General features: G+C 37.6%; 1 pseudogene; it reads left to right on the top strand.

Moving 5' to 3' along the window:
• The first annotated feature begins 7,882 nt into the window (after positions 1 to 7,882).
• On the top strand, positions 7,883 to 11,539 carry LOC137722903 (zinc finger CCCH domain-containing protein 11-like; annotated as a pseudogene).
• Positions 11,540 to 27,320: the final 15,781 nt, after the last annotated feature.

Below are 27,320 nucleotides of genomic sequence, written 5' to 3'. Positions count from 1 at the left end.
AATCGTGGAGTTGGGGCCATGTTATAGCAGGAGATGCTCAACTGCCGATATTGAACCACTCTAGAACTAAATTATGAAGCAAGGGTCGGCTAGGGTCGTGTGACACGCAACATGAGGTGGTGCTCAACTGCTGGTACATGTTGTTCTTGTGTAGAATCTTTTAGGGCGACGATGACAAAACTTGTTTTTGAGTGTGTCCTTCCAATGTTCGTCTGCCTTTGATGTTTCTTTTGGGCCAAGTTATTGCGTTCGTCAGAAAATTTTGCATCCATTAGTGTCTACGCCTTTATCGTCGTGCATTTGGATTGGGCGAGATAGTGCGTCATAAGGATGGTTGTATGCGTCTGAAGGTAAAACTTGAGATTCCAGGTTGCAACAGTTATCGCCAAAGTTAGCTTTTGGAATTTCTGGTAGCATTGAGGAGAGCTTTTGAACTGTGGAATATAGGTAGTCGAGCCCCCAGCTCTTCTCGTATGATGGTAAAGCATATTGTTGCTTCAGATACCGTCAAACATGTGAATAAGTCCTCCACTGCTTTCGATTTGGATAGTAGGGAGGTGATGTCGAGTACTTCTTCAAGGCCTGGAATGTGCATTGGCGAGCCTCGTCCCAAAGTGCATGATTCTCTACCAGAGTGAAAGAGTTTGCCAGAGTTAGATCTTCTTTCATGATCAATTTTTCGAATAGTGGGTGGTTTGTTAGAAGTCATTTTTGGAAGGCTGTTCTAGCTATTGAGTCGTTGTATCCAACTATCCTTGCATTTTCTGCTTTGAACATCTTCACATAGTCACGAAACGACTCTTTTGGATTTTTCTTGACGTTGAACAAATAATTGGACATCTTTTTGATCGAGTGATAGGATGAATATTCTTTGGTGAAAACCAAAGAAAGCTCGTCGAAACTCCGGATAGATTATGGCGGTAGGGTGTAGAACCAATATTGCGCCTCACCTTGTATAGTGGTGGCGAATATCTTGCACATAAGATCATTGTTGTTTTGATAGAGGATCATTGTGCTTCGGTAGTGCTTTAAGTGTCTCTCTGGGTTTTCATCCCCTATGAAAGATGTGAAATGTGGCATAATGAACTCATGTGGAGGCTTTGCCTACTCGATCTCGTCCGTGAAGGGTGACATGTTTATATTGGTCTTGTTCCGTCGTAGTGCCTCGTCGGTGACCTCGTTGTGTTGGAAATTACGTAATCGCTTGGTCAAGAGTCTCTCTACTTCTTCCTGAATTTGCCTTTGTTGGGGGTAGCGGAGCTCTCGGCTGCCCTCAACCCTGACTTGCTGGTCTAGGCTGCTTTTCCATGTGTTTAGCTCATCCATGCTGCCGATGCGGTGCGTGTGGTGCGTTCCTAGCAGGCGAGCGGATACTTTGCAAGCTGCCACTTGAACGTGAGCTGGATTGAGTAATTGCTTATTTCCTTCCGTCCTGCTGCCTACTCCAATGTGAAGTGGAGGATGCTCCTTGCGGGCTTAGCCGTGAATGAGTACTTCGCTTGGAAGGTTGCTCATATTGACTATTGGAGTGTGACCCCAACCATGCATGTACGCTCGTTCATGGGCTTAGTTAAGAGTGCACGCTTCTCCGCGCGCTAAGATGGGAGTATACGTTATCTCAGGAGCCCAATCAGAAGTGTACATTGTTCGAACGCTCAGTTCATGGTTGGTCGAGTGGCTGCTTGTCGGGACGCTGTTGGAAAGGTTCTTTGTCTGCCATTATCCTACTTTTGGACACCTCGTCTGGGGGACGTTGCATCTCGGTACGCTGCAAAAGCTAGTTCACCAAGGTCGTCTGCTGTGCGAGGGCGCTCGTCAACTCTATGACTTGTCGAGACAAGTGTTGTTCTCCATTTAGGTTGGAACAGCTTGGAAGGAATGCGTCTCCTTGAGCAGTGGAAGTGTGGTAGACTCCGGGCGCGAGATTTGAGTTAGGAAATGTCAAATCCGCAAAAAAAATGTGGTGAAAATGCTCTCAGTTCAATTGTCGGTACGGAAATTTGGAGCCGGGACGGTTGAACTAATCTTGGATCGATTTGGGCTACTTGGAAGACCACGGGAGCAGACTGAGTCGCGGGAGTAGGTTGGTCCGCGGGAGCAAGCTGGGCCTCGGGAGCAGGCTGGGCTGCGAAAGCAAGCTTTGCCACGGGAGTAGGCTGCTAGGTGGGAGCAGGTTGGGCCACGAGAGTGGGTTGCTCAGTGGGTGGTGAACATGGGTGCGAGGCTAGGGCTCAGCTTCGCAACGCATTGGGCTTGGAGTGACATGGCTTGAGTCTTGGCTTTGGTGCCATGGGCCTTGGATGGAATGGCTTGGGCTTACTTAGATGGCACAGCTCGGACCGTGGTGGTGACACCATGGACCTCGCCGCGGGTGGCCACCGCAATGGTTCTCTTGGTGGAAACTTGTGGTGGTGGTGCCGCTCTTCTTATTGTCACATTTAGCCTTATGGATCGCCACAGTCTCATCTTTTGATTATTGGAATTTTCACTTGAATTTTCTAAATTTCTAGCCATTGTACTTCTCTTTTACATTTTATCAAAGAATTTTTGCAAATAAAAAATTCTGATAATAAAAACGTACGAAAAATCTACAAATGGACAAGAAAATAGAAAAACTTTAGAGGCGAGAGTCTTCTACGAGTGTGGGACTTGACTCTCAATGAAAGCACCAATTTGTCGATGCAAATCTCTTCCTCCTTGATCTTGGACAAAATTGCACCTACAAAAGAAATAATATCTTTGGTCAAGGCCAAGAGCCTCACGCGCCCACGATGAATGTGGGGGGGGGGGGGGTGCTTTGGCCGAAGAACATCTGATACCAAAGTTAGAATTTTGAGAGAAAAATGTTTAGGGAATTTTTTAGTGTTTAGCAAGAGTCAAGACCTAGGTTTTTAGAGAAAATGGGGTAGTATATATAGGGCATGGCCGGCCCTTTGTGGTGTTTTTGGGTGTAATTGGTGGTTTAATTGGCCATTAATAGATTAATTAGGTAATAAATCCATTAATTAGCCAATTAACATAATTTAAAAGAAATGTTTTGGGGGTTACCTTGTGAAGAGGATTTGATGAGGATGGTTGAAATAGGTTTAAAAATAAATACCTATTTGCGCACTTTTGACTTGATTGTGAGATGTTTGTCCACTGCTCACGCGTAGGAATTCTGGTACTCCTCAAGGGTAATTTTGTCATTTTATGCCCAAAAATTCATGTGTCACCTCTTGATTGTTTTTGACTCCACAATAAATAACACTAAAACAGAGAAAAATCAACAAAATATAACCATCTCTGAATCTATTCCAAACAACCTCCATATAAACATGAGCACATCTTCATACACTTCATCTTTTCTTCTCTGTCTCAAATCAAAATTGTTTTAAAACAGGTCTCAACAAATCAGACCCAAAAAACTTCCTTGTCAAATAGGGGTAAACACATCATTGTACTGGTGAGATACTTTGATATTTCTTACAACGATTGAGATGCTTTGATATTTCTTAAAACGATTGAGGTTCCTTTTTATGTCAAACAACCATTGAGATATTTAAGTAAACTAAAATATATAAATATACAGAGCTGCTTTCCTAACGTCCTTATTTTGAGGACTTGTAAGTACCTCTTTCATCTGTACCCTTATATTAATCTAAGGGTAGCTAGGCTTATTAAGTTAAATCCTCCTAGTTACACCTAAACAAAATTCTAATCGGAAAGAAAATGAGAGGGAGAAGAGAACTACAAAGCCCAGTCGTCCTCACCGTTACACCAAATGGAAAAACCCAGTTGTCCTCCCACAAATTCAATAATGTTAATCACAAAGCACCAAAAAAAGAATGAGATTCCTGGATTTTAAAAATTGCTTCTCTTCTTCATCGCGAAACCATGTCGGGCTGTGCAACGTGGCCTATATCTTGTCGCCCGAATTCAATTTTCTATTGGGAGTCTAGAAACATGAGATGTATGGGTTGCCATAAAATTGTAAGCAAGACTTGGTGAGTCTCTAAATACGAAGCTCCAAGATAAAGAAGGTGATAAGATTTTTACCACAAACGTAAAAAGGTTAAAAACATCTATAATACTTGCAAGAATAACAAGGATATTGTAATAGAATTGGTTCTCCATAAGGATTATTAATTAATTCGTATCAAACCAAATCTCAATTAATTATTTAAAGGCAAAATTTTGGGATGATTGATTTTATGACCTAATTTAATAAAAACGAATTTAATTTTAAAGAGTAGAAAAATTTGCAATAATAAAGGAAGGAGAGAGAAATAGTTTATAGAAATCAGAATGAGAAAGCACTAGGATTTTGCCATCACCTTAATAATCTTATATAGTCCTCTCAATTACTTATGAGCTATACATGCATATTTTGAAGTTTAGGTTTTCCTAATATATGCCTACTTGGATCCCCAATATAGGACGTATATTAAACATGCAATCCGTCTATAGTATTCAGATCAAATCTAAACATGCATAACTCATTACGTTTTGTGAAAACCCTCTTAAAAACAATGCAACCTTTAAGACGTGGTATTCATCCTAAGTGAGCTTGCACATATTAACCACAAGAAGCCTTCGTCAATTTCAAGGACTGACCTCCGACTAAAATTGCATCAAACTACTTTTCTAAATATCCTAATGATCGCGAATCAAGACACTTAGATAGTTTAAACCAGTGATTAATAACTCAAAAACCTACATACATATTATCATAAGCAAATTGAAAGGAAACTACATATTCATGCTAAGGCTCATTGCCTCACCCTAACAAAAGAGATTAGTTACGCATATTTATAACTAAAATCAAAGGGAATTGTATTGAAATAATAAAAGATCGAAAACACCTTGAATGTAAAAGTCTAAAAATCCCTATGCTTGGGCAATTTCCTGTCTCAGATATCGCACAAAGAAGAAGAAATAATAGGGCCGGCTAAGCTTATTTAAACTACTATAATTCAATTCTCCTAGAAAAGGGTCTTCCAATTAGACTAGGAAACCAAAAAATAAATAAAATAAACTAGGAAACATATTAAATAGTAAAATTCGCCCAAAATCTGCATAGCCATGTTTTGGACCCATATCTGCTCCAAAACCGGATCAAAATAGCTCAATTTAATTATGAACACTTCTCCAGAATGCCACAAACCCATCAGAGATCATATTGGGCTCCAAAAATCACAATGAAGCCCAGAAACGTTACTTTCTAGCAATGTGCACTATTTCTTTAGTCCATCGCCAGAAAATAATTGGTTGGCAAAAAAAGCTGAAATTTTGATACAAACACACGAAGAGACACATGAACGTCCTCCAATTTGAATTACTCCAAAATTTATCTGTTTGGTCATGTTTTGCTCCAGAGGAAGTCGAATGTCCCATATTGAAAATATAAAGCAAAATATTAAAATTCTACCAAAATAATTACGAAAACATATTAAGAATATGGTAAAATATATAATATGAAATTGACTCATCATAAGGGGTTCAGAAATTCATCCACACACACCCAGACACTTACACTTCCAAGCACTTTACACACTCAGAAGGCTCTCTGTGTTCCCAAGCACCCATACACGTGCCGATTCCTTTATTGCCAGAAGCCAAATCTTTGCGGCATGCATCGAGATCAAGTCACTGTGGCCTTTGGATCAACGACAATAGATATACACTCTACAACCCCAGGATTGAATTGGAGCATTCAAACATTGCAACAAAGATCGTAACCTTAATTCTACATTAATACAATCGTTTACTTTGTACAAGTGTTCTTGTGTTATTTGTCGCAAGAATTCCACATTCACACTTACCATCCTTTTTTTCCTCGTCATTCGGTTTCTTGTTTCTCCTAAAAAACACATTGCCGTTTGTGATCACCACCTTGTAGTTTGGCTATATGCACATCGCATCGTCACATAGCTTGCATTACCATCCTGACTGCGACATTCACACCAAACAAACACTGACCCGATTCAGAGGCATAACATAAAGGATGGAGCGAGACAAAGAAAACCTTTTTCTTCATTTTAGAAACAACAAAACAATGTTCAAATGTTTTTGCAGGATCGAACGCTGGTAAAGAAAACGAGAGTGAGTGCAATTGAAAACATTTCGAGTTGCGATGTGACCTCATCGTCCAATGAGATGCGTGTTTCGATACAGTAGACAAAACTAGAGATAGGGGAAGGAGACAGAGGTGAGTAAGGACTTTGAAATTTCAGAAAAGGGTCATCGATAGAAAAAGGAAAACAGTGGAAAAGTCTTAAAAATTTATGCATTTTAGAGCATCTTCAAAGGAGATGTCAAAATGTCCAAATCAGCAATAACGGTAACAAAAGACAACAATAATGTTTTCCAACCGAGAAGCCAAATCTGATGTGGTATGACGTAGAATGACATCTCTCCAGCCCCCTTACTACCAAATTTGACAGCACCTTCAGATTTTTTTTAAATTAATTTTTAAATGCTTTTTATTAATTTTATTGGTTTAAAACATTATTCTTTTGTCTCTTTCATTATTAATCCAATGTTTAAATATTTTTATACTTTTTAATTAATTTTCTTTCATTCCCAATGTAAAGAAAATAAATATGAAATTTTATTTTATGTTTAAAATTTGGCATATCGATTGGAGAGTAAAACTTCGAAAGATGTCAAAGTGCCACATAAGTCTTCATATTTAAATTTTAGGTTTAAAATTTGACATCTCTTTTAAAGATAATCATTTTAAACAGTCGTACCTGTTTTACATAAAAAATAATTAAATACTATAAGATTGCATTTTTGCCAAAAATATTTTTACAACTACAGTTTATTAAACACTTTTTATTGTTTGTTGAAAAAAAACACTTTTTATCGTTTTATTTCACATCACAGCAAAAACAAGCTTTTTTTTTTTTTTTTTCAAAGCACAATAGTACCAAATTAGCCCTTAGTCACACACATACAAATCCCCTTCAAAGATAAGTCCTTGCATGGGTCCCTCAAGGTGAATATTACTTCTTAAAAAAAATACAGGTTTCAAACATTTCAGATAAGGAAATTATGGCACATTGTTTTCTTTTAAATTATTATTATGATATTTTATATTAAACGGGAAGGAAAGGGTTTGCATCCATGAGGCAATGGGTAAAAAATGAAGACTCTAAACACCAAAGTAATCCACCACTTACAATTATGCCGCATTGTTACAAGATGTTTTCACGGTTCAAATCTCATAAGCTAGATGAATTAGTTTGTAGTGTTGTTGAATATTTTTATTTTCCTTTTGATATAAACAATATCCAACTCTGGATTATCTAAATTATGAGAGGATGTATGAGATTTAACCTTGGATTCAAAATAGGAATACACTACACTAGCTAACTTAGCAAATCTATATCTGCATTGGGTTGTTGAATTTTTCTCTTCCTTTTTGATACAAGATATATTCAGACAAAGGGATGTAAGAATAAATTTAGGGAAGTGTTATTGGCACTTCAAAAATCTCATTCTATACTCCTCATAAGTGTATTTTTCTTTCCAAATATAGAAAGTTTAGAGTATAGAATGAGATTTTTGAAGTGTTAATAACAATTCCTTAAATTTATATCAAACCTGTTACGAAATAATAATCAAATTAATTACGAGATTAAGCACACTGTCTCAAAACGACATGTAATGTTTTAAAAAAAAACACGAAATATATTTTTTAAACGACATGTAGTTAGGTAACAGGCTAAGCATTTTTCGCGTCCAACTCCTACGTGGCGCCAATTCTGGCAAAAGGCGGTAGAATTACACGAGGGTAAGACCAACCCGCTCTCAACAATCCGCCACGTCCAAAATTTCCAAGGGCAAATCTGGAAATCCACACAATCCCAAGCTTCTGGAGTGTCCCGTCCCGTCCAAATTCCTTAACCAGATTACCGGACCGGATGTCAGCGACACATCATTTCTGAAATTCGAACGGAAGATCAAAACCCTGCAATCGTCCGAAATTTCAAAAATCGGAAACATTTGATGCCGATAAGAGATGCCGCCGAAGCAACAATCGAAGGCCGATTTGGCGAAGAAGCAGAAGATCATAGAGGACAAGACCTTCGGGCTCAAGAACAAGAACAAGAGCAAGAATGTCCAGAAGTATGTTCAGATCCTCAAGCAATCTGTCCAGCCGAAACCCGATCCTTCCAAGACCGCCGCTAAGGTCCCATTTTCTTCATCTTCTTCTTATTTTCTTTGATTAATCGATGAATGATTAAATTTTGATTGATTGGTTGATTAAGTAACTTGATTTTGATGTATTAGAAATTATTTTTGATGGAAGTTTCGATTTTTGTTTTGATTCTATGTGACGTGACAAAATGGATGTGATCCATCAATTTAGATAAGAATTAACGTTGCAGATGTTGATTAGTTTAGTTGGTCAGGACAATTTGCCCCCTTGCTCCCAAGTTCGAATTAAAATAGTTAAGGATACTGCCTTTTGGAAAACAAAAGATTAGAAAATAAAATTTTGAATTTGCATGGTTAGGGAAACATTTCAATTACACATATATTAGTTTGGGGAGAAGGGAGTTACTACAACCTGGGATGCCACCGTGGCATCCCGAAATAATGATGTGACACCATGTGTTTTAAATTTCTCAGATAGCATTGCATGATGGGTTCGGGACACTGCCACCTTGCCATCTCTGTTTCATTATAGTTGTTCTCGAGTTTTAGACTTCGATTTTTTCAAGTGTTTGAGTATTGTTTTGCTTCATATGGAGGGTTTTTTTTTTTTTTTAGGTATTGTAACTAAAATGAGAGAAATTTTGTAAAGCCACTGCAGTTGGGCTAATCTGCCTATAAAAGAAGGAAGAGGCCCCAGAGACAAGGACACTCAATCAATCAAACAAACAAACATACAAACTGCTCTCAAGCCAGATTTGCATCTAAAAGCTATAATCAGCCTACATATCAGTCCTTTTCAGGACCATTCCCTACAAAAACCATCTTTTGTCTAGTTTATAAGCTCTGCTACCACCCCTAGTGGCGTAGTATCGATTGAATTTCAACCTTACCCGACAAGGTGAAATCTTGCTCAAAGCTCTTTGTTTGTTTTATAAGTTAATAGATCTACTGCTTAATGCATTCTCCAGCATGTATTCAAGTCATATCCATCTGTTTTCCTACTAGAAGAGTCTCATTTGTGCCTGGATCTGGTCACTTTAATGCATACGCCTTCATTTAAAACCAATCAAGAACCGAGTAGATGACTTCAGGGGATATGGACTCCCCTCATTCGAACATACAAGACTATGAACTGAAAGTCCTTAGTCACAAGGCAAGAAAAAGAACTTAATGTAGACTTAACCCATCCACGACAATCCTTTGATAACAAGAAGTCCGAGTAACTTGGGGCGAAAGTAATCGACTAAACACACTTGTTCTACATTTGCTATACTGAGATAGCAGTGGCACGCCTAACACTTAGTTAGTTTTGATTGTGAGTCTCAAGGCCTACACCTAAGGCCCTACAAAGTCACCTTTCAAAACTAACTCTATCCTCTTCTTGCAGCACATCAGCAAGCAAGAGCCTGACTGCACATCCAAAGTGCCAATCCCTTGGGGAGCTGTGCTAAGAGTTGAGGAGCCCTCTCCAGAGGAATCTTCGCCCGAACAGTACCATTATAATTTTTAACTTCAGTATGATGCCGATTGTTTGACAATTTTTTATTTTGTTGTGGTTTATGTTGTTCTGAGTATGTTTATATCTTTTATAGAAGAACAATCGAGGATTGGGATCAAGAAACTTTGGAGAAGGTGGTGGAGTCAAAGAAAAATGAGTACCAGCAGAACAAACCAACTGATATTGTAAGTTTTCTCTCTCCGAGGTGTTTCGTACAACCTGCATTCTAGTTCCCAACTTTGCATGCTTATTTAATATAGATGTTTGAACATCAATGAACTTGTTAGACTTCAAAATGATTTTTCCTTTGTTGTTTTTAATACATGTGCAGATCTGTAAATACTTTTTAGAAGCAGTGGAGAAGAAACAATATGATTGGTTTTGGGTCTGTCCCAATGGTAGCAAAAATTGCCACTATGGGCATGTTCTTCCTCCAGGATATGTTTTGAAGTCACAGATGAAGGCTCTGCTGGAGGAAGAGAGTGAAAAAATACCCATTAAGGAGGAGATTGAAAATCAGGTTATTTGAACAAGTCTTTACTAATACTTATAGCATTCCGAGTTTGACTGTTTAACCGCTTTCAGTTTATCATTGCTATCATTTCTTGATATGTAACCTAACCGAACATTTGCCTCTTGGTTTTAGCGTGTTAAATTGACAACTTCAACACCCATGACTCCTGAGCTATTTATGCAATGGAAGAAGAAAAAGATTGCAGAAAGAGATGCTGGCTTGCTGCAAAAATGGCAGAGCGAGCTAAGAATGACCGTATGAGGTGTGTTTATCTTCCACTTTCTCCCATTTGTTATCACCCCACCCTTTCAAAGAAGAAAACATAATAAAAATAAAATGGATACAAACATTAACTTTATGATGTTAACAAAGGAAATAGCTATGAACAATGAAAGGGCATTTTGGATGTGGAGAACTGATTATGTTATCGTTTCCACTCTTGCAGTGGCCGTGAACTATTTTTGTCAGATTCTAGCTTATTTGTGGATGATGCTGAGGCAGATGAGAAGTACCACAAGGAGGAAGAACCTGCAGTTGCTGAAAAGAAGGTTGGTTTTAATTTTGAATTTATATTGGCGATGAACAGAAGGGTAGTTTCACTTGTTAGCCTTCACGCTTTTATATTTCTAACCTCAAAACTGTGTATTCTATTTCACTGGATGTTATGAGATAGAAGTGCTCAGGTCTATTAAAGCTTATGATAACTGCTTTTACACTATTGACCGTAGATGCCAGTGAGGAATTTGGGTGCTTTTCTATGGTGTGTTATATTTGATTAGCACAGAATTGAATGGACAGTGTTAATTGTACCACTCAAATTTTCTATGGTTCGAATTCAGGCCAATGAGAACTCTAATGGAGATGGACCGAGCAACTCAGCAACAGCTGGTGGTGATGCTGAAGTTACCAATGTTGATGATGACGATGAACTGGACATAGATGAGTTAAACGAGTTGGAAGCAAGCTTATCGAATGTAGCAATTCAAGAGCCAGGCACTCATGCTTAGTCCACAAGAGCCAATCTGAAGTCTGCATACTTGTTTTTTGAGTGTGGAATCATGTCATTATCTGTAAGCTCATGACCCCCTCAAGGAGCATAACCTTTCGGATGCTCTCTGAGAGGTTATAATGTTCGCCAGTTGATGATCTTAGCATCCTTGGGGATCATTATGTGCATTTGTGTTATTTATCTAATTTTCCCGGGTCGATAGTCCTTTAAGAAGGATACAAGAATAATCGTGTTGCGTTGTATTTTACCTGAGCATTGTAGGATGCAAGTAATGTCTCCTCTTAGTTAATGCCAGAACTACCTAAATGTTGAAGAATTTAAACAAATGTTTCTCTTGGATTCAAGTAGTAATTCTTGTGCTTCCAGATGCTTAGTGTTAATCTGTCAAATGTGGCGGCTTAATTTGGTCCCAACAATCCGAACATTGGAGACTGAATCATAAGCCTTCATCATCCACTCCATGGAGTTTTTCATTGTCTGAAACCTTAAACTGAAGTAACCAAAATGCAGCCGGAGTTCGTTAATATTCTGTAAATTCATGCTAGGCCAACAGTAAACACTTACTATTGCGTTCATACAATAGTTCGGCGTCTCACAACCCCAAAATAAATTGTGTCATAGCATCAGTTAGATACGGTCATCATTACCCGTCACCGAAAGACGTATTCTATGGTTTCTCAAGAACCACGAGATGAAGCATTCAACGTTTGGTGAGGCCTATAATGCCTATATAGTGACCAACATAGTGACATAAATCCAAATGAACCTAACATGAAAGACATTCAATTACCATTGAGGGAACCAACTTACATTTCTCAAAGCCTAAGCATGTTACATCAAGATGTGGGGGCAATTCAGCTTGCAAAAACAATACAACTATTAACATGATAATCAAATCACTAATATAGTACTTGAGAATAACAAATATAATTTAATGCCGCCACTGTCATGTCATCTCACACACTATCTTCTTAGGATCATTTGCATAGAAACATATGCATTAATAAAGGTGAGCAACACATACGACATCGCTCTCCCTTAGGGTTTGCCCTTTTTTTTTAATTTTAAGTACAATATATATATATATATATATATATATATATATATATATCATATAACATTTGGTTAAAATCTCAAATCATGAGCATGCTCGATCGATAAGTTAAAACCAATGGTATGCGATACCCAAACGTCACTGTATACCAACATTGCCTAATTGACCAAATAAAACATAAGACTTTAGTCCCTGAGATTTGTAAAACACATCACTTTGGTCCCTGAGATTGAAAATCAATAGAAATGGTTTATGAGATTGTCCACCATCCATTATTTTAGTCATTCCGTTAAAAACTCTGTTAAGTATCCCGTAGCCCTTGGCCGAAAGTTTGGGCAATTTTCAAAGCTTCATAACTCAATCGTTTCTTAGACAAATTCGACCCATAATATATCAAAATAAAGATAGGAAAGTGTAAAACAAGATTATACCATTTGGAAGCCCAATGGTTGTCGGAGATGGCCAAAAAATAGCCTGAAAAGTGACTGATCCGCGAAAAAACTGAAAAACTCACTGGAGGAATATAGCACGTATGCCAAATATCTAAATAACAACTGATCATCACCCCTACAAGACGGGTGACACATTCGGAGAAGCCCAAAACCAAATTCAAATACAATTTCATAATCAAGGCCAAAATTAATTTACATCCAAGACCAAATAATCAACAATACAATTTAAACGTAAATCATTCCCTACAAAACATTTATAAATAATAGTATGGGAAACTCCGATAAGGCAAGTGAAAGGACCCTCGACCTCGTCTCCAAGCTAAATTCATATTTTATTATAGGTAATGTTAGAGAGACAAAATTTGCAAACTAAATGATGTGTCACCAATACAGATGAACACGTTTATCAACGCTTAGATCATAATCCAATGATCAACTTTCATGTCATTTAGTTTACAAATTTAGTCTTCCTAACATTACCCCTTCACCATAGCCGCAAATTATTAATCACCACTCGAATTCATGTACATCTCCCAAATCCTTAATTCCATAACAAACCATAATTATATTTTTGTCCACAGGTTTTTATATGCCTCGTCAAGCCACACACATAAAATCCAACTTAGATTAACCAAATCCTTGACTAAAGACACACATTGAATTCAGACTAAGAAAAAGAAGGAAAAATGAAACAGAGGGAACTCTGTAGCCTTCCCACTTCTTCACGTATCTCGTTTATTCGTTTTTATTTTATTTTTATTGGTACACCGGATGTGGGATTTATGAATCAAATCATTGACTAAAGACATATATATCCATTTAATCCAGCATTGATTTCAACTTAACTACTCGTGTCTAACATGGGTTGGTTAGGCCCAATACTACACCTAACTTGATTTATGAAGTGTGAAGTTTTATCTTAAAACTGCTTGCTGCTTTTACCACATATGGATTGTTGTGACATTTTTCAATGTGAAATTAAGTCCATCATGACCTGTATTAAACCGTACAACCCCGACATAACTAAGTTTGGTACGTTTGGACGGTATATAAAGACAGGTAATGGATAAACCTTTTTTTGGGCAATATTCTATCTTCATGAGGAAAAGATGGCAAATACGAGAAATTTTTCATTGTGACGGGAATATAAGTGATACACCACGTGTTTTGATAAAAATGGTGGGAAATTTTATTTTTTAAGTTATTAACTTTTTAGCATACATATTCTATCATTTATATAATAACACGTGATGTACCATACTGTATACCGATCACACTAAAAAATCTCTCATCAGGCAGAGCTTTTTGGATGCATGAATTTGGAAAAACCTTTTGCAACTTCTATAATTGGGAATACAAGTTTTTTCTGAGGAGTGGGCCATCAGCGAACGAAAAATTTACACATCTTCATTTTCCAACGTTGTAGAAACCAAAACCAGCCATTTCGTGTTCACCTTTTTAATTTAGTTTAGATTTTATTTTTTTTATTCATACTTCCTTCTTATTTCTATCCTTTTCACCGTTTTTTTTTTTTTTTTCTCTCCATTTTGCCCGGATATTTTTTCATATCACAAACGTAAATTCAAAAACTAAAAAAGAAGTAATATCAAATGAGCCCTTAATAATTGGATGCTTAAAATTAGATATATGATTATTCTTTTTTATTTTCTGGTTGACAGCTATATGATTATTGATTGGTAATAAACCAAATTTGACAAGGAATAGTGCTGCTTTGCTCCCTAGCAGTTAAGACTTTTTCTATTGGAATTGATCAACATCACAATCAAGGGTTTGTCGAGTTCAACTGCAAAAGTTTGTCTTTCTTTATGGTTACAAATACTGTCTAGGATAAAAAGGCCTCAAATTTGCACGACTGGATGAACCTTGTTGCCCATATCATTGCACATTGTATATCTGTGCTGAAAGTTGCAGAAACTTACTGAGAATTAAAAAACGAATAAATGAAAAAATAAAACCCAGGTAAAAAAATTAAGTAAACAGTGTGTGGAGTTTTCTAAGTTGTGTTTTATTCTGTAAGATTTCCAACGTGGGACTTGACGTTCTTCAACAAGAGGCATCCCCTTAAGACTACATCAACATTTTGATAAACTGAAACAGATGCATTAGGCATATCTGTTGCATACTTGCATGATTCCCAAACGCGAGCGGTTAAATCTGGAATCGGATAACAGATAGCTCTATTAATTCGTGTTTGTGAAACACCGTTTTATTCTAAAAGTCATGCAGAACAACAAAGAGTTCATCGTCTACAAGAACAGTACTCTTCATCCACCATAAAAATGTAGAGAGAGAGAAGAAAAAGAAATTTTTATTACGAACATAGGATCAGTACATATATATAAAACCAAAAGCAAAGCCACATCACAAACTTTGTCATGCATTTTTAAGAGTATATGAATGTGCTCTACTAATACATATAGTACTGCAGTACACTGCTATAATATTATGCAGCTAAAGACATTAGCACTCGTATGACCTACACGTGATTAATTTGATCACCAGCCGGCTGCATAGGCGCCTGCACAACCTGTGTCGCCACCTTTCTACGGCAGCTCAACCCTCTCCTGACTTTCGAAGCTACTCTCACCACCAACTTGACAAGACTGGACACTATCTTAACTTTGATCCGGCCTCTCTTTGGAGGAAGCCTAGATAGAGCCATTGGTGTGGACTTGGAGTAACACAAGAAGTTAGGTAAGAACAGAAATTAAGAACCAATGTTTTGTATCCAAGTACAGAGGAAATGGGAATGAGACAGCTTTTTATAATGTTGGTGTGGGGGCAGAGTGAGTAATGCAGATAGGCTGCTAAGTGCGATAAGGTATTTATATATAGTTTAATATAGAGATTGCTTCCTCAATTAAGTGATTCGAAAGCTCAGTCAAGTTTAATTCTCAAGAAATTAATGATATGTAAATCGATCAAAATCTGATGTCAACTAGTGAAGTCATGTCCTTGATAATTGAAACTTTCAAATGATGAGTTGGTAACCTCACGGGTGACACCAGTTGGTTCCCTTTAAAAAATGATGAGCTGGTTATATGCCTATGTTGGTTTAATAGGGTTTAAAATGTTCACACTCTCCACAGAGGATAATAATACGAGAGACACCAACTTGTTATATTAATTTTTGGTTTCTAAGATGTGATGATTTCTTATTTTATTGTGAATAAATAAGGTTTCAAATGGGACACGACACGAGCTAAATGAAAAACTGTCACATTAATTGAGATATTAAAACGTGGTGTCTATAGTACTTCCACATACATTCACACAAAATGTTTTTAGTTCAAAGATTACAAAGTCAAGCAAGGAAGATAGAATAAGTCGTAATTTGATGGAAATAAACTGTTGTGATGGCTACCTAAAGACTCAAACCTAAGCAGTCACTCAAGTCCATGAGGCAAGCTCCAAAAATTCGCGAACACAACAATTAATTGCCCAATCTCTTTTGGTAGTTCTAGACATGAAATCTCCGCTGTCCCCTTTGAAAAGGACCCGAAAAAGCTCTTGCTGGAAAAGGTGCAGACAAACCCTAACAAAAAAATGGAGGTACAATAGGCTAGGACTATAATAAGGGCACTAGCTAGAGTTTGCTTAGGTTATTGGAAAACTTAGTTACGACTGCTGGGGTTTTCTGGTTCTGCCTTTGAGCTGATCCTTTGGACATAATAATTGCCAAATCATTAATTACATTTGTCCTTCTGCATGTAGCATTTGGTGATGAGGTTTACAAGGAGTATTTGCAGGTTTACAGGAGTCTATTCCTGCATTGTGGATCAAATCCTTGATATATTTGGATTGATTGACAAAAGATATCTCCATTCTCCTTATATTGAACCCGTAAACCTAGAAAATAGGTAAGCTGCCCCATGTCTTTCAATTCAAATATGGAGAACTAATTCTGTTATTGTTTCCACTCTTGCAGTGGCCGTGAACTATTTTTATCAGATTCTAGCTTATTTGTGGATGATGCTGAGGCACATGAGAAATACCACATGGAAGAAGAACTTGCAGTTGCTGAGAAGAAGATTAGTTTTAATTTTAAATTTTTATTGGCAATGAACAGAAGGGTGGTTTCACTTATTAGCCGTCACGCTTTTATATTTCTAACCTCAAAACTGTGTATCCTATTGCACTGGAAGTTACGAGATAGAAGGGCTCAGGTCTATTAAAGCTTATGATAACTGTTTTTACACTAATGACAGTAGATGCCAGTGAGGAATTTGGGTTGCTTTGTTGTGTTTGGCTCATATAATTATGAGTTGGCAACAATTTTGATAGTGTAACTTTCTGAATGCTACAAGGAAATGGCAGCAGCCATTTGTGACTTTGTGTTTGGCTTTCGGTTGTGGCATGGAAGTCTTGTTTCAAGAGAAGACATGGTGACTGCCACAAGCAAAGTTGGAAGCAAGCAAGTCTTGACTTTGTGTTTGCTTGCATGCAATTGTGCATGTTTTATTTTCTATGCATTAAATGGAAAATGGAGAAAAAGTTGTACTCTATAGGCTAGGTATAGAATATGGTGTTGAATATGCCAGGTGAACTTAAGATTTTCTTGGTCTTGGTTGGCAAAATTGTTGGTGCATGACTATAAGTGAAGGAAATAGTTATGCATTGTGTGAGCATCCGGAGGAGAACACAAAGGCGAGAAAATAGAGAGTGAGAGTGAGAAATTCTTGGGGGTAGAGTGAGGCTCTTGGGAAAATTATGTGAGTGTACAAGGGATTGGGGTTTGGGTTAAGTTGATTTAACTCAAGTGTATCTTGTAATAACCATTCTCATAGTGAAGAGCAATATCTCTCCGGGGATGTAGGCAGGATTTTGCCGAACTTTGTATTTCTCTCGGTGTCTTTATTTCTTGTATTTTAAACTGTTCAACTGTGGATTTGTATTTTGGAGAGATAATCTGAATTTGGTTTCGCACTAACCGGCCAAAGCACAACAATTGGTATCAGAGCTTTGTTGGAAGCTTTGGTTCATTGAAGGTTCAGATTTGTTATTCACCATGGCGACTACAAACATGTCATTTTCAGTTGAGAAGTTTAATTGGAAAGGCAGTTTTACTCTCTGGCACATGGGAGTAAAGGATGTCTTGACTCAACAAGGCTTGGCTAGAACTTTGAAGGGAAAAGATGGGAAGCCTAAAGAAATGACAGATGACCAGTGGGGGGAGCTGGAGCCGCGTTGTGTTAGCACGATTCGACACTGTATAGCTGAGATTCGTATGAGAATCTAGTGACAACCTTACCGCATGGAAAAGATACAGTAAGCTTGGAGCAGGTGCAGGCTTCTTTGGTGTCTTATGATACACAAAAGAAGAAGACCATTGTTGATGGTGGCCACGAGACTGCTTTAGCTGTTCAAGGCAAGGGTCTACAATGCTACGACTGCAAAGAATTCGGGCATAAAAAGAAAAATTGTCCTTTGAGAAAAAGAAAGGATGATCTTGGTCCGGGTTGTAGCAATTTTGTGGCAGAAGACTTCGAGTATGCCCTCTAGGTACTCGAAGCAACACTTCTCCTGGTGATGTATAGTCTCCAGTGTTGTAGGGGTTTTGCAGCAGGTGGCGCTATGGGATTCGCAAGTGATAAGATGGTCCTGAAGGAGGAGAAGTGTGAGGAATGTTTTGTCTGGCTCGACAGGTGTTGCTGGAAATGGGCGCGCTGACAAGTTGCCAGGTTGCAGACAATAAAGAGGGGAAATCCTACTGGAGGAGACGAGGGTGTGTCGAGACCTTTTGTCTGAAGCTAAATGGTGATTTTTAGCTTGCAGCAGCTGCACATGCATTGGCAGTGACTGAATCGGAACAGGACCAACGAGGTTGATTCAGGGTGTGTATGCTGGTAAATAAGGCCAGTGGTGGTTTTGGCAAGGGATGTAAGGATTTTTTTCATGGTATATTCGCCAAGGTGGAGATTGTTGTGTTTGGCTCATATAATTATGAGTTGGCAACAATTTTGATAGTGTTAACTTTCTGAATGCTACAAGGAAATGGCAGCAGTCATTTGTAACTTTGTGTTTGGCTTTCGGTTGTGGCATGGAAGTCTTGTTTACCTCTAGCCTTTCTAGTGCTACAGGTCTTCTAGCGGAATATATCAATTCTGTCGTTAATTCATTCCTCAACTCCCTGACATGTATTCCGACTCTTGATCTGAATCAGTAATGTTCTATGGTTCTATTGTCGTATCAAGTCCAGTTTTAAGTCCTGTTGCAAGAACATCGAGCCCCAATTCATCCTGCAGAAGTTTGGTTATTGCATCTTTCACCTCTAAATTCTGTGTAGTTGAGTCTTCATCAACATCGTGGACTCCCACAACGATCAGCATGTCATCTTTTGCGCAAGGCCCTCCAAATCATAAGTCGGTCTCAACATCAGCGTGCTAAAAGTTTGAAACTCAGGATCCTACATTTCTTCTTCCTTTCTCATTTGTTACTGTAGTTCGAGTCTGACTTTTTTACCCTGTCAAAAATATCTGTGAATAAATGGCTTTTCAACTTAAATAAAGGCATTCATTGTATTCCTTTCATACGCAAGCTATAGTTCTCTTTGATCATTCGTAGAACGGCAAGAAGAATGATCCAAGCTTCAACCTTCCAACAATTATTATAGCAAACTGAGAACATTTAACAAAGGGACGATTCCTTACGAAATCACATAATAACATAATCTCCGAGATTCTGCAGAATATATACCAATACCTTTCAACAATTATTGTAGCAAACCGAGAACATTTAACAAAGGGACGATTCCTTACGAAATCACATAATGACATAATCTCTGAAATTCTGCCGAATATATACCAATACCTTTGTCAGTCCTTGAAGGTCAACTGCTAAGGTTTCAGCAATATGCTTTTGCAAACCTTCCAGGTCTCACTATGTCAGTTTTGTCGCGGGGAACTGAACTGTCCTTGTTTGGCATAGCTGTCTTGTATAACTCCTTCACTAGTTGCTCGAGTAATGATCGTTAGATTTGTAACTGCGAAATAAATGCATAATAAGCAAAATGTACTTGTTCATGACAACCAAAATTTGTGTTGGTATACCCTGCATTCCGCATGTCCCGACGTACAGCCAGGCATTGTTGTATTTCGCTCACAGAAAGGTATCTGATACGAGCCCTCAGAATTGTATTGGACTTGTGATCATTTTGTTTTCATTGTCATTAAAATTATTCGCAAAATCGTGTCCAGACATGTTTGGAATTTCTTGTATCTTATATAAAATAAAGCGACAAAATGACTGGCGATTATGTTTTCATACATCTTGGAGCAGTTCCATCCTTATGGCAGGGCCAGTCGAACATAACATGCTAAAAGGAAATCCAAAAGTAAACCAATTAACTTGAAATTCACTGTAAATCGTGCTTATTTGTACGAAAACTTTTCTCAGAACGTGCTAGGACATATGATTGGAAATTAGAACCATTTGTTCCTGGTACTCACGAAATTTGGGTGTATCTGATATTTCTTCATTTCTGCAAACAGCGACAATTCTCGCTCCAAATTTCCACTTTCCACTTTCCACACACACACCTATGAACCAAATGGCATGATGCATTACATTTAGGGCGGAAAAATAATGCAGTTTTGCATCTAATTACGTACATGTAGGAAGAATAGTAGTTACAAACAGGATAAATCGCGAGACAGGAAAGCTTCAAACCTTGGTAGCTGTTATATATGCAATAACATCAGGTTTCATCCCACCTGCACGCATATTTTTCTGGCGAGATCAAAATTTTTAAACCAAATTTGCAAACCAAATGATGTTGCTGTAGATGATTGGATTATTAACTAAGTGTCGATTAACGTGCTTGTTTCTTATTAAAACACATCATTTGGTTTTCAAATTTGATTCAAAAATTTAGTGTCCCAAGCATTATACTTTCTGAAAATCTGCATTGAACCAAAAGGCTTTTATGTTCGTATAGTTTTTGCTCTTCAAAGATTGTAAAAGGCGAAAAGCCCTATTGTACTGGCAAGCCTGGACACAAGCGTGACAGTTATGAATACCACATTTTATACCAAATGATGTAAAATGAATTGAATTAGCATCCAATGAGATAACATTTACCTTCTCTCTATGAGTGAGAGTCTTTCTCTCTGAAAGTGAGAAAGACTCTCACTCATCGAACTCTCAGATCTTTTCATCCATATACCCATCTACATGTCTTTCTTTCGAATTCCACTGATTTCATCTCTATTGAAACCTATAACCAATTTTGACCGCGAATTCTTGCGGTCACCAACTGAGAAGGTGTGTAGAGTTCCGGTGTTCAAACCGGGTGGCCACACCATAAGTGTCTGCCTTTTCTGGCAGTATTGTTTGTGGTAATCCCACAGGTTTCTTTGCTTTGGTAGTCTTGTTAGTTGTTTGACGAGATGCTATCATTTGGAAGTCGGAATCCATCTTCTTTTCACCTCTGAGGTGATGGTTCTAGTTAGTGGTGGCGGTTCGAGATCATCAGGGTGTGCTGTTGCGGCAGCGATTTCGGCGGAAGAGCTGGAAGAAAGCAATTAGGTTTAGGTTTTATGTTTTTATTTTTGTTGTGGGCCAAACTTTGTTTTGGGCTTTGGGTTACTTTTGAGGTCCATGTTTTTGTTTATGTGGATATTGTACTTGGACCTCTAGTTTTGTAATATGTTTGTTTTGCTAATGAAGTAATCTTTGATAAAATAAAAAATAAAAAAAAGCATCCAATGAGATAAAAATCAACACTAAATAAGATAAAACACTAATTTGATGTGGCGGTTACAATCTCGTACCACCCATTATGTGGTATGATTAGCATTATTCAATTTTTATTTTTATTTTAGAGGAGAGGGGCTAGGGGTTAAGAATTTTTAGAAGCAACTCCTACGTACTGTTTGTTGGTTGGTCAACCAATTAATCATTTTAACGCTTAGTTTTTTAATTAATATACAATGATATATTTATATTTAGTGGTGAGAAATTTGATCTAAGTTACACAATGGATCAACTATATAAAAAAGGGTGATTTTGTGAAAAATCAATAAAAAGGTTACAATATTAACAATGGATCAATAATATTTATGTTAATTATAAATAGGTCAACCATTTATTGTGATATTTAAATGCATTTAAAATAAACAAAAATTACAAAATCTGCAACTACAGTTGGCACCCACGTCAACTAATTTTATAGGTCAATCATGTATAGTTTTATATTTGGAATAAGTCAATACGGATCAGACACTGCCATGCGTGTCTGTTTCCTAATTTTTCTTTTGACATTTGGATTCAGACACTGAGTTGCAATGTCCATTTATTGGTTTCGTTTTTTCCATCACTTACACGCCTCCTACATGTTCCTTTGTACATTTGGATTCAGACACTGTAATGCAGTGTTCATTTCTTGGTTCTGTTTTTCACTTTTGGATTCAGACACTAAGTTGCAGTGTCCATTTCCTGGTTCTATTTTTTCCATCACTCACACATCTCCTACACTTCACACGACTCCTGATTTTACATTTAGATTTAGACACTGTAATGCAATGTATGTTTCCTAGCTCTGTTTTTTACATTTAGATTTAGACACTACAATGCAGTGTCTATTTCCTGGTCCTAGTTTTTACATTTGGATTCGAACACTGCAATGTAGTGTCCGTTTCCTGGTTCCATTTTTTTTTTTTTTTTTTTTTTTTTTTACTTGAGTAGATTCCTTCATGTAAATGTAAGGCGCGAGAGAGTGATAGAATATACATATTCTAACTATTTATTGGATTCAGATCCTCTCATGATCAGTTCTATAGAAATAGAAATCCAACAACCGAATTCTCTTCCCCCGCCTCTCTTCCCCCTCAACTTCTATTTCTCCCCCGCACCCCCACACCCCATCATTGTTAACAAACCCCAAATTCAATTGTAGGTTATCTGTGCTCTAAGTCTGATTTATTTTTTCACTATCCCTTACTATTTTAGCTTTTTATTTGTCATCTCTTTCTTCTTCTTCATCTTTGAGACTTCTTCACTCTAATTCTTCCGTAGTTATGAAAAAGATCTCTGCAACCAAAAGACACTGGTTTGCACGACCCCTCTCTTTGTTGTTTGCTGAGATTTTAAGGTCAAGAAACTTGCAACTGAGGGATGTGGTGGTGGTGGGGCTAATTTTGGAGAGGGTAAGGTAAGGGACTTGCAATTGGTGGTTGTGGGTTGGGTGGGTTGTGGTAATGTTGGGGCTAATTTTGTGGTGGGGTTGAATTTAATTTGGAATTTGAGGGGTTGGTGGTTTAAGGTTGAGAGCTTTGAAGTGACGGAGAAAGAGAAGAGTTGAGAGGAAAAGAGGAAGGATAAGAGATTTTGACCGTTGGATTTGTATCAATGGATGAGATCCATCGGTCCAGAGGATCTCCACAAATTGATCCAGAGATGATCTCCACAAATTGATCCAGAGATGATCTAAATCTATATTTATAATAGCTTAAGCCCATATAACATTTATAGAGAGAAAAAGAGAGTGAATGATAAAATAATCAAATTCTAACTATTTATAATAACTTAAAGCCTATATGGCATTCATCATTGACATATCCCTAATTAATAAAAATATATCATTGATTAAGTCCAAAACAAAAATATGTCATTGATATATGTCTTAATAGTAAAGTTTTTATTGACTTTTGGCTAAATTACCTTAAAAAAAATTGGTGTCGAACTCGTCGATTTGAAACTAAAACATTAAAATTATAAGCAGAAATTAATAACAATAGACATAGTACCAAGTAATTTGATTGTTTTTTTTTTTTTTTTTTTTGATGAAGATTTGATTGTATTTAAAACGTAAAAAATTGCAAGTTCCACCAGAAGCCTGGGTTGTACCAAGGGCTAAAGTGGTCCTCCAAAGAGCATGGGATCCAAATAACCGAGGCCTAATTATCCCCTTAGAAATCCACAAACAAAAGAGTCGCGCGATGGCGCAGGTTTTAAGATTTTGTTAAATGTGTGGGATTTGTAAAAATTTATTTACATCCATATTAAAATCTAGGGATGTGATATCCACACACTCCATTTTACTTCCCATACATCTTTCTAATTTTCGACCGTCGGATCTGATGAATTGACGAAAATCAACGGACATAAATTAACAAGGGGTGTGTGAAGTAATTTGGGGTATGTGGATAGCACACTCCTAAAATCTATTTACATCCCTATGTTCTATAAAGAACAAATGGTACGTAAAATTTATCTTATTTACATCCATGTAGTTATAATACACACAAAAATATCTTGTTTTCTATGTCTCAACTTTTCACATGTGATAAAAAAAAAAGGGGAAAAAGCTGGGAGCTTTTCGCGTGAGTTTCCGTCCATACACCTCCACGACCACCTATCTTCCAAGGCCAATTCCAGCCAACTCTGATGGAGTTTTTCGACGTCACCACCACCATCTCGAAGCTCTCATTCCCCTCTTAAAAACTCACCCAAGAACCATCTTGATTAACCATGATATGGAACTTCTGTGCTTCACTTGCTTATTGATTGGGTTACAATCTCCACATGAGAAAAGCATTCCCTGATCTAAATAAAAAATAAAAAATAAAAAATCATAGTTAATAATTTCTTTTGCTATTCCTATTTCATTTTGGCATCATGTACAAAAAATGTAAATTCCAAGCAACAAATTGATAGTAAGGAGGAACATGCTTAAATTAATCTTTAAATTTCCATCACACTTCTTTGTAATTAAATAAAGTAAATACTCAGTAATCATATCACAATCACAAAAATAAGGATTTTCAACTACCACAATATTTAACAACTACTACGAATCACTTACAAAAAAAATACACAATACATGCTCATGTTGATCTGAGACCCTAAATTATGTGAAACGAATTTGAAGTACAACGCGAACCTGAATGAACTTTTGCTTCATGGAATGCTGCATTACCATTTGCATGTCTACACAGCTCTTAGAGTCTTAGTTATTCTCGTAGAGCTCCAAAATCTCATGACAGAGTTGCTCCATCTGCACTTTCATGTCTTATATGAATTCCATTTCTTGCAAGTTCAAGAGAGTTAAACTCACAATTGAAGGATGATTTGTGGGGGGAAGAGAAGTGATGGTAATATTGATGGTACGATGGAGATGGTGATGGACCTTGCCAACTATTTGGATATTTAGAATGAGATGGCAAACGTCGGGGTCGACATGTACAAACAGCTCGATCAGAATCATCCCCCACTTCAATATCTTGATAGCTCCACACTACCATGTGAGATGGCGAGGGCTGCAATGACAATTGCTTTGCGTGCATTGTATCATTTGGTCTACATACCAGAACTGATAACATTATCGGCAATTGGTAATAAGGAGTCTGGTATTGAAAGATAAAGTTTTAAATCATAAAGAGAGATACAGGGAGAAAGTTTTACATTGCTCGCAAATACATATAGTTATGTGCATACAAAGAAAAATAATACAGAAACTGTTCTAAATCATCTCATTCAAACCATCAAAATAGTTTAAAATTATCACCAAAAGAGTTATTCAAGTCAACAAGCTCAATACAAAAACTGTCTGAAACTGTTGGAAATTCAAATAAAAACAGGTTGTAAAAGGTTGCTTCTAGCTGTTAGTTTCTTTACAGGTTGTATCCACACATGCTGCAACTACAAAGACTAAAGTTTCCTCCATGTGCTAGCTGAAATGGTGATGAAAGACAGCAAGTGTGCTGCCATGTGATGTGCTAGCAGGAAGACAGCAGTGTGTTGCTGTGTATTAGCCGAAAGAGTGTTGATTGCAAGCTGGAAAGATAGCTGCATATGTGTGCTAGACTGTCCAAGTTCTTGCATGTGTTTTAAAGGGTGTAAAGATGTTAAACACCCCATTCATTGCATGTGTTGTTGCATTGTTTATTAATTTCTGTTTTGTATAAATAGGCCATCTTGCTAAGCTTTATAGCATCCCATCCAAATCCCATTTCCATTCTCATTTTCAGCTTGTAAGCTTTAAGAGTTGTAAACTCTTCTAATATTTCAAAGTGTTTGTTATCACCAAGCTTGCTACTTCTTTCATATATCAAAGTCCAAGTGTTTTTTTACCAAAGCTTGTTGCTTCCCTCCTTTCTCTATTTCTTTGTCCAATTTTATTGAGAGTGAAAGTGAGAGGTGTGATAGAGTTTGTAAACTTATCACCCACATATTTTGGTATTGAGTTAGTAAACTCTTCTGAATACCAACAATTGGTATCAGAGCCAGAATACCATTCTGGCAAGTGCAGTAGCTATGGCGTCCAATTTAGTGCAACTCCAAGTTCCCACATTGAAGAAAGAAAATTATGAAAGATGGTGCATCCAATTCAAAGCATTGTTTGGATCACAGGAGCTATGGGAAGTTGTCAGTAGTGGGTATGTTGTACCCACTGCCGAGCAAGAAGCCGTATATACTGCGGATCAAAGGAACACTCTCAAGGACTTACGAAAGAATGACCAAAAGGCGTTGTATCTTCTATACTAGGGTTTGGAAGATTCAACGTTCGAGAAGGTTGCAGAAGCAACAACGAGCAAGCAAGTATGGGATACACTCAGTACAATCTACAAAGGAGTAGATCGAGTCAAGAAAGTGAGGTTACAGTCACTTCGAGCAGATTTTGAAACTGCTCACATGAATGAAGGGGAGAGCATCTCCGACTATCACTCAAGGCTCATTGTGATAGTAAATCAGATGAGGAGAAATGGCGAGAGACTCGATGAAGTACGAGTTGTGGAGAAGATACTCCGGTCACTCACATCTAAGTTTGAGCATATGGTGACTGCCATTGAGGAATCCAAGGATTTGGAGGTGATGAGCGCAGAGGAACTACTAGGATCCCTTCTAGTTCACGAGCAACGCATTCAGAAGAATGCAAACCCCACAACGCTAGAGCAAGCTTTGGAGTCAAAGTTGAATATTGACAAACCAAATGGAGGTCGTGGGCAGTGGAACTCACGTCGTGGGAGTTCATCTAACCGTAGCCGAGGATGAGCTCGAGGAAGAGGTCGAGGCTATGCACAAAATCGAGGTCAGTCTCAAGAGTGGAGATCTACTCGAGGAAAGGCGCATATCCAATGTCACAATTGCAAGCAATATGGACATTATGCCAATGAATGTTCACATAAAAATGGTGAGCATGTCAACATGGCAGAATCAAGTGGAAATACTGATGAAGAACTTACAGTCTTGCTAGCACACCATGATTTCAGTAGCCAACAAGATGTTTGGTATTTGGACTCTGGTGCAAGCAATCACATGTGTGGAAAGAAGGAGTTTTTTGCCGAACTAAAAGATGGGGCCTATGGATCTGTAAGTCTTGGTGACTCCTCAAAGTTGCCAGTTGAAGGCAAACGGAAGATCAAGATCATCCAGAAGGATGGTAAAGAAGAATACATCTCCGATACCTACTACATACCAGGTATGAAGAGCAACATTCTAAGCATTGGTCAACTGCTCCAGAAAGGGTACATTATACATATGGAGAATATGTTTCTCACTCTCAGAAATGCAAGGAGAAAACTTATTGCACGTGTTCAAATGTCAAAGAACCGAATGTTCCCGTTGAAGTTGAACACAAAGATTGGGAGTTGCAACATCGGTGTGATGGAAGATGAGTCATGGAA

This window comes from Pyrus communis, chromosome 17 (genome assembly GCF_963583255.1).
Source record: "Pyrus communis chromosome 17, drPyrComm1.1, whole genome shotgun sequence".
Taxonomy (NCBI): Eukaryota; Viridiplantae; Streptophyta; class Magnoliopsida; order Rosales; family Rosaceae; genus Pyrus; species Pyrus communis.
This window is presented reverse-complemented; position numbering and strand designations above follow the sequence as displayed.